The sequence below is a fragment of the Pteronotus mesoamericanus genome, unplaced genomic scaffold (genome assembly GCF_021234165.1).
Source record: "Pteronotus mesoamericanus isolate MK-2021 breed Mesoamerican mustached bat unplaced genomic scaffold, CSHL_Meso_final contig_25, whole genome shotgun sequence".
NCBI lineage: Eukaryota > Metazoa > Chordata > Mammalia > Chiroptera > Mormoopidae > Pteronotus > Pteronotus mesoamericanus.
The window spans coordinates 32,321,244-32,328,865 of NW_026555105.1; the positions used below are offsets into that span (position 1 = coordinate 32,321,244).

The following is a 7,622-nucleotide window of genomic DNA, read 5'->3' on the forward strand; positions in this document are numbered from 1 at the left end:
AATGGGAGTTGAGGAGTGACTGCTAACAGGAGCAGGGTTTCCCTTGGGGGCAAAAAAATGTTCCAAAGTTGATTGTGGCAATGGTTGTGGCAATGTTTGCACAATTCTAAATATACTAAATACCACTGAATTATACACTTTAAGTGGGTAAATTATATGATAAATAAATAATATCTTAATAAAGCTGTTTGGGAATTTTTAAAAACTTCTCGTTTCTCATAAATTATATCTTTACCCATATGATGTACCTCTTCCAACTTACCAAACCGAATGGGTTTTTCTAATCCTCTGCTTGCAACCTTTGATTCTCTAGATCCCCTGTTCTCCTTGGTAGGCATGCCAATCTACTATCCTAGCTCTTCATGGCTCCTCTGATCCCTCCCAACTTTGTCTTCTTACATGACTGGCAGACAGCCTGTCCATCCACCTATTCTCAAACGTCTCCTTCAACAATTTTATCCACCAACAATCTTTCAAACTATACTTTCAGTAAATCAGATGATTCCTAACTCTTTATCTTCTATCCCTTGAGCCCTAGCCGCAAGTTTGGATAGCTCAACCTGTTATCACTCTTAGCCTGCCTAAAACAAATTCGCCTCTCCCCAGAAATCTAATTCTTCCCACATTACTCCTTATTTTTCTTAATGGCACCATCCTTTTCTAACTCGCCTTAAAGTAATCTTCAACTGCGCCCAGTTTCCAAATCCTACAGATTTCTTCCTCAAGCATTTAACTTCCTTTTCCTTACTGCCCTGACCTTTGTTCAGCTCACATACCTCTTAGCTTAAAAGTTACAAAAAGCATTTAACTTCTTCCCTCAAGTCCAGGTTATCATAAAACATCCATTCACAAAAACCTGCCAAAATAAAGCTCATAAAGGACAACTCTAATACTGTAAAAACAAATAGCAAGACAAAAGACATTAGGAGACAATACATAAGAGGAAATATAAATGAATTCCAATATTAAGGAAAGAATATTAAAGAAATACAAACAAAAATGAAATCTAACTAGCACTGTATCTGCTACTAAAAACTGATGTAACTATTTTTTAAAATCATTTTTTCGTATCAAGAGCCTTAAAATGTATAATTTGATATACTATCTTTCCAGATAGATATACTCTATGCATGAACCAGTCTATACAGACATATGTAACAGTATCATGGATACCTCTAAGGAAAACTGGGAGACTGAAGGGACAAGATAACAGGGAAACTTGATTATCCAATAACTTTTTGTATTTGAACTTTTTTAAACTGGGTACTGTACTACAAAGAGAATATTTAAATTAACCATCTTTGAGACCACGATGAACATAACTAACTTGATTATCAAGGCCAGTAAAAAAACTCAGAATGAAACATTGTTTTTGCTCCAGAAACTTCCATGGCACTGATTTATGGTCTAAATTTTGACCCTATTTCTCTCAAAAATTTTATTTTCCTACTGCATATGATGACATTTTTTTTTCCTTTAAACCATTTAGAAAACTACCACATGTCCGGTTTGCCCTCATGTTGAAAGACTAAGATTTACTTAGTCTTTTAGAAGCAGTTGAAGGAGGAAGTTGTGTAATCCATCCCTCTTACAGAAGGCTTTTACAGAAACCCAGCCTTTAAGCTATAGCAACTGTTGAATCAGGAAGCATTTTGTTGCTTTTAACATCATGACACTGAAGGTTTAATGCCCCGTTCAATGAGCTCCAAAACATACTTCTTTTATTTAAAAAAAAAAAATCATTTATTTATTTTTAGAGAGACGGGAAGGGAGAAAGAGAGGAAGAGAAACATCAGTTGGCTGCCTCTCTCATGCTCCCAACCTGGGACTAGACTGGCAACCCAGGCATGTGCCCTGACCAGGAACTGAACCTGCGACCTTTCACAATGCCCAAGCCACTGAGCCACACCAGTCAGGGCAGTTTTGTTGTTTTTTAATCCTCACCAGAGGACATGCTTATTGAGTTTAGAGAGAGTGAAGTGAGGCAGAGAGATGGAAAGAGAGACATAGATGCAATACAGGAACATGGACTGGCTGTCTTTTGTACACATCCCAACCAGGACCAAACCCACAACCTAAGTATGTATCCTGACTGGAATCAGACCTGTAACGTTTAGGATTACAAGTCCACACTCCAACCAACTGAGCCACACGTGCCAGGGCCAAAACAATTTCATACTTACTTAATCTTGGACCAGTAATTCTGCTGCAGGAGATAGTATAGGAAGAACTCTGAGACTGTGTTGCTGTTGCAGGCCAGCGGCTAGCGACCTGATTGCCAGGCAACACCTTTTAACACTCAGATTGCAGCTAGTTAAGTGGCCAGAAGGAAATAAAGGCAGGACCCTCATCATTGTAATCTAACAAAGAACTTAATACAGGAGGCTAAAAGCAAAGAAAGACATGTCTCACCCATTGACCCTGTAGTCCTGAGCCTGGTTCAATAAGACTACCAGGCATTTCGAACAAGATGGTGCAGAGGGGAAGCCCTTGGAAGTGTGTGAGTATTACCTCCACTAGAAGGGAAAAGGAAAACCCTGAGACTGTGTATTCATTCCAAGGTCTGAAGGGATGGGGGTCTACAGTACTCAGAGAAAAAGCCCATGAAACAACTTTGGTTAATTGCCTGCCCTCTGTCATGATGCAGAATGAACAAATAGAGTCTGGAGCAAGTTAAGAATTCAGGCTAACAGACCCGCACACATACCTAAGACCGCACACATGAGACTAAGTTTGGGTAGTCTCATCTCCCCAGGCAAAAGCTGGCACCACCTTTACCTGTCAATCAATATGTAACTTCTTGACCCCCACCCTGCCAACTATGTAAGTTCTCAGAACAAAGGACTTGCTCTCGTCTCTTGGTTCATGGCTCTCTGCCAACTTAGTAGGGGTGAAGAGCCAGGTGGCAAGGGGGAAAGGTGCACCCTGGCCACCTGAGTGCTGGCCACCTGGCTTCTGACCACCCTGCTCTTGCCACCCTTGCTTTTGCTCTCCCATTAGAATTTAGCACTAACAAACTTTGCATACGCACTAGTAAGTTCACTGATGTGTAATTCTTTACTGTGTCGGTGAGAAGAGCCCGGGTTTTTCCAGTAACACTTCAAGGACACCATTCAAAAAAGTGAAAAGAAACTCCACAAAACAGGGAAAATAGAAAAAAAATATGCATATCATATATCTGATAAGGGATTTATCTGGACTATGTACAGGACTCACACAACTTTAAAATAAAATTTTAAAAAATTCAATATAAAAATGGGCAAAGGAATTAAATTAGCATTTCTCTAAAGATATGCAGAAGTCCAATAAGCACAGGAAAAAATGCTCAATATTATCAGCCGTCAGGAAAGTGCAAATCAAAACCACAATGGCAAATTATTTCACAACCAACGGTATAGCAAAATCAAAAAGGCAGGTTAAGTATTAACAAGAATATAGAGAAATCTGAATCCTCATGACCTGCTGGTGCAGGTCACTTCTGAAAACACATGATCCAGAAATTCCACTCCTAGGTATACACACCAGAGAACTGAAAACATATGTCCACACAAAACCTTGTACATGGAGGTTTACAGAAAAATTATTAATAGTCAAAAAGCAGAAACAACCCAGATGCCCATTAACAAAACATGGCATATTCATGTAATGGGATAATATTGTGCCATAAAAAGGAATGGAGTAATCCTTAATTCAATACATAAATTAACCTTGAAAACATTATGCTAAGTGAAATAAGCCAGACACAAAAGGGCACGTACTGTGTGGTACCGTAAACACACACACAAAAAAAGATTAGTGGGTGCCAGGGACTGAAGAAGCAAGGTCGGGGGGTAGGGGGTAAATGACTGAATAGGGAATGACTATAATGGGTACAAAGTTTCTTTTGGAGGTGATAAAAATGTTATGGAATTACATAGTGATGTGTGAATTTCATACTAAACATCAATTTTACAATTTAAAAGAATGGACTCTATGATATGTGAATTTTATCTCTGAGGGAAAAAAAAAGATCTATCCACATAATGGATGCAATGTACAAAAAGTACGCTTTTTAGTTACAGTCCTTCCTAGAAATCAGTCTAGGATATCAATTCCAGAACCTTCTCAAATACCAAAATCCACGAATGCTCAAGACCCTTACAATGTAGCATTTTTTCCCAAACATTTTCAGTCTGTGGTTGTTTAATCTCCGTACGCAATTCGTGGATACCTATGGACAACTGCAATTATATTTTATACACACTCTACGACCATAAAGTAGACTAAGAATATGCTATGAAAAATTACAAAGAAAGATCAAAGCCTGGCTGGTGTGGCTCCGTGGACTGAGATCAAAAGGATGCTGGTTGGCTTCCCAATCAGGGCACACGCCTGGTTTGCCAGAGAGGGCCCTCCCTAGTTGGGGGCCTACGAGAGGCAACCAATCCATGTCTCTCACACATCCCTGTTTCTCTCCCTCTCTTTCTCCCTCCTTACCCGCTCTCTAAAAATAAATAAATAAATAAAATATTTTTTTAGAAGATCAAAAGGCCAGGTTGGTGGAACCATAGTTCAGCTCTTAAAATATATCTGCATTTCCCAGATATTGTGTAGTAAGCATGTGTCGCTTTAGAGGTGGGGGGGGGGAGCTTTATTTAAAACAAACAAGAGGAAATTATGAAACTCCTGAATGTATATATTCCTATTTTAATAGTCAACGATTTCAGTCACATGGTCCCCAAAATACCTTTTATTCCCCTACTCTACAGAAGCCACTCAAGTTGAAATCCCTCCTTCCGGAAACACGATGCCCTCTATTTCCAGGCCACCTCAGGCTCCAGTTTTCCACCCTCCTCGCCAACCGCTGCTCCTCCTTCATCTCGGTCCTTCCTCCTCCTCTTCCTCCGCCTGGGGAGTAAATGCTAACGTCCTGAAGGACTCTAACCTGGCCTCTATTACACGTGGAGCTCCTTGGCCCCAATCGGCCACGCAAGACTAAGGCGCACACCCTCCAGTCTCTGCGAGCCTGAGTTGGGGAAACCTGCGGCCAGAGACTGCAAAGTGAGTGAAGGACAGCGAGGACTCCACACACACAAACAGTCCCTTCCCTGCAGAGGAAATGAGGTGGCCAAACTGGAGCCAAGGCTGGGAAGGGGGCCGGGAGGGCCCCACGCGCGAACGAGGGAATGAGGGGCGTCCCGGGTCCGCTCCGTCGCCACCGCCCCAGGCAAGGGGTTTCCTGCGCACCGCCCCCTCCCGGCCCTGGTGAAAAGGTCCCAAAGAGCGCACGGGGCCCATACAGAGGAAGCGACGCGGGAGCGGCGGCGACGCAGACAGCGTGAGGAAGAAGGACACTCACCCGCGTCAGCCCCGAGCCCTTACAGCACCGGAAGTAGTCACCGGCCCGTTGCCAGGGTGAGGAAGCGGGGTGACGTCCAGTCCTACCATTAGCACAGAACGTTACCACGTGGCCGGAAGCCTCCGTTCACGCGCGGCTCTGACTCCGCCCTCTGCTCCACAGCATTCACCTGGTTGCGGAGGTGCCGAGGGCACTCCGCTGCAAAGCCTCGTCCTGAACTGCGCAAGCGCCATTGTCTGTATCGCCTCGTCCCGCCCCTTAGTGAGCCTGCAAGAAGTGACCGCATCTGATCCCAGTGGCTGGCTGGCTGACTAGCTATATGTCAGGAAACGAGTTGCAGCAGCCACCATTTATTGAACTGTCCGTCACCTAAAAGCTTAATTTTATTAAATCCTTGCAGGCCTCTTATACAATAGGGAAAATGGGTTCTTCCTGGATTCCATGTGGGAGGTGTGGGCCAGCCTTGCCCTAGGGAGAATGAAAGTATGGGTGGCCTTTTAATATCTGTCACCTAAAACGAAGACTCACTAATAATGTAATCCCTTTAGTGTTTCCTTGTAAGTATTGACAAGAATCCTCTACCGCATAACCACCTTTAAACCTCCCTTGGGAAGCAGATTTAAAGAAATAAAGCAGTAGTTCTCCAAGTATTGTCCCTACACCAACAACTTAGCATCATCACCTGGGCTTTCACTAGAAATACAGATTATTGGGCCTCACTTCAGACTTCCAAAGCTGACACTTTGGGTTCGGTACTCACCAACGTATGTTAACAAGCCCTCCAAATGATTATCCTGTGCCTAAATTTTGAGAACCACGGAACTAGAGGGACTTTGTCTTTAGCCTACTTGTAGAGATGGGATGGGAGGGGTGATGTAAGAAACTCCTCAGAAGTGAGGGTGCAATAAAAATTTGTGCCTTCAGTTATAAAGAAGAAGAGAAAGGCACTTTGGGGTAAGTATATGAATGAGACCCTGGAAATTATTCCCACTCTGATATTCCTAGATTAAAATATATGTAAATTGCATGGGAAAGATTTCTCAACTGCTACTAATCTCAAATTCCTTTTAATAACGTTTGTATTATGCAATGTATTTTTCTGTGAATCTCTATAGACAAAAGTAAAAGGGTAGAAAACAACATGGAGTTTCCTCAAAGAATAAAAAAAAATAGGTCTACCATATAATCCAGCAATTCCACTTCTGGGTATATTCTTAAAGGAAATGAAAACAGGATTTCAATAAGATATATGCATTCCTATGTTTATCGCAGCATTATTCACAATAGCCAATATATAGAATCTACCAAATGTCCAACAATGGATGAAACGATTTTTTTCTTAATGTGACATATAGACAATGAGATATTATTCAGCCTTGAAAAAGGGGATTTCCTTCCATTTGTGACAACATGGATGGATCGTTAACACATTATACTGAGGTAAGTCAGAGAGAGAAAGACAAAACTATATGATATCACTTATATGTAGAATCTAAAAGAAGTTAGACCTGTAAAAAACAGAGTAAAATAGTGGTTACCAGGGGGTGAGGACAATATTAACAAAAATGATGGTGTTCAAGGGTACAAATTTGTAACAAGTAAATAAACCATGGAGAGCTAATGCACTGTATAATGAATATAGACAATAATATTGTATTATAATTATGTAATATGATAAATATCACATTCTCTCAATTAGATAAGGTACTCCCTATCTGTCCCACAAATTCCTTTTTTCTTCTGCAATTTTTAAAACCTTGAGCAAGACAAACCAACCAGAGATTACTTGACTATCTCTTCAAGCTCTAATGACAAACGCAGTCTCTTCTGAACCCTGACAAAGACCAGCAAGGTTATAGGAAGCCGTTACATCTCTGTTTTTATCCTTGTAGTCTGTCTGTCTGTCTATCCATCTGTCTGTCTGCCAGTGATTGGCCAGCTATGTCATCAACCCTCATTCACAGGGCAATATAAATGTGTTTTCTAAGCAGCAAACTGTCCTAGCTGTTTGTTGTTGTTTAGTTTAGCACCTTTATCCACATTTGCCTATGTTATTTTAATATGTAACAATCCCTCACTCTCTCATAAACTTGTGAAAATTAAATTAAACTTACTGAATTAAACCATTGTCAGCTACTCAACTGCCTTTCTCTTACCACTTTTGTTTTGTTTTTGCAGATTTATTGAGGTATACTTAATATATTTTAAAAAGCATGTATTTAATATATACATTTTGCTGAGTTTGGATATATGCATACACCTTTGATACTGTCCTCACAATCAA

At 41.1% G+C, this 7,622-nt stretch overlaps 1 protein-coding gene across 1 annotated transcript in view; it reads right to left on the reverse strand.

The window, feature by feature from the left end:
• Positions 1-5,391, reverse strand: part of TASP1 (taspase 1) — a 305,001-nt gene extending 299,610 nt beyond the window's left edge. The window contains exon 1 of the mRNA XM_054574067.1: positions 5,339-5,391. The gene's annotated coding sequence lies outside the window, so the exon portion shown is untranslated. The remainder of the gene's footprint in view (positions 1-5,338) is intronic.
• Between the last annotated feature and the right edge of the window lie 2,231 nt (positions 5,392-7,622).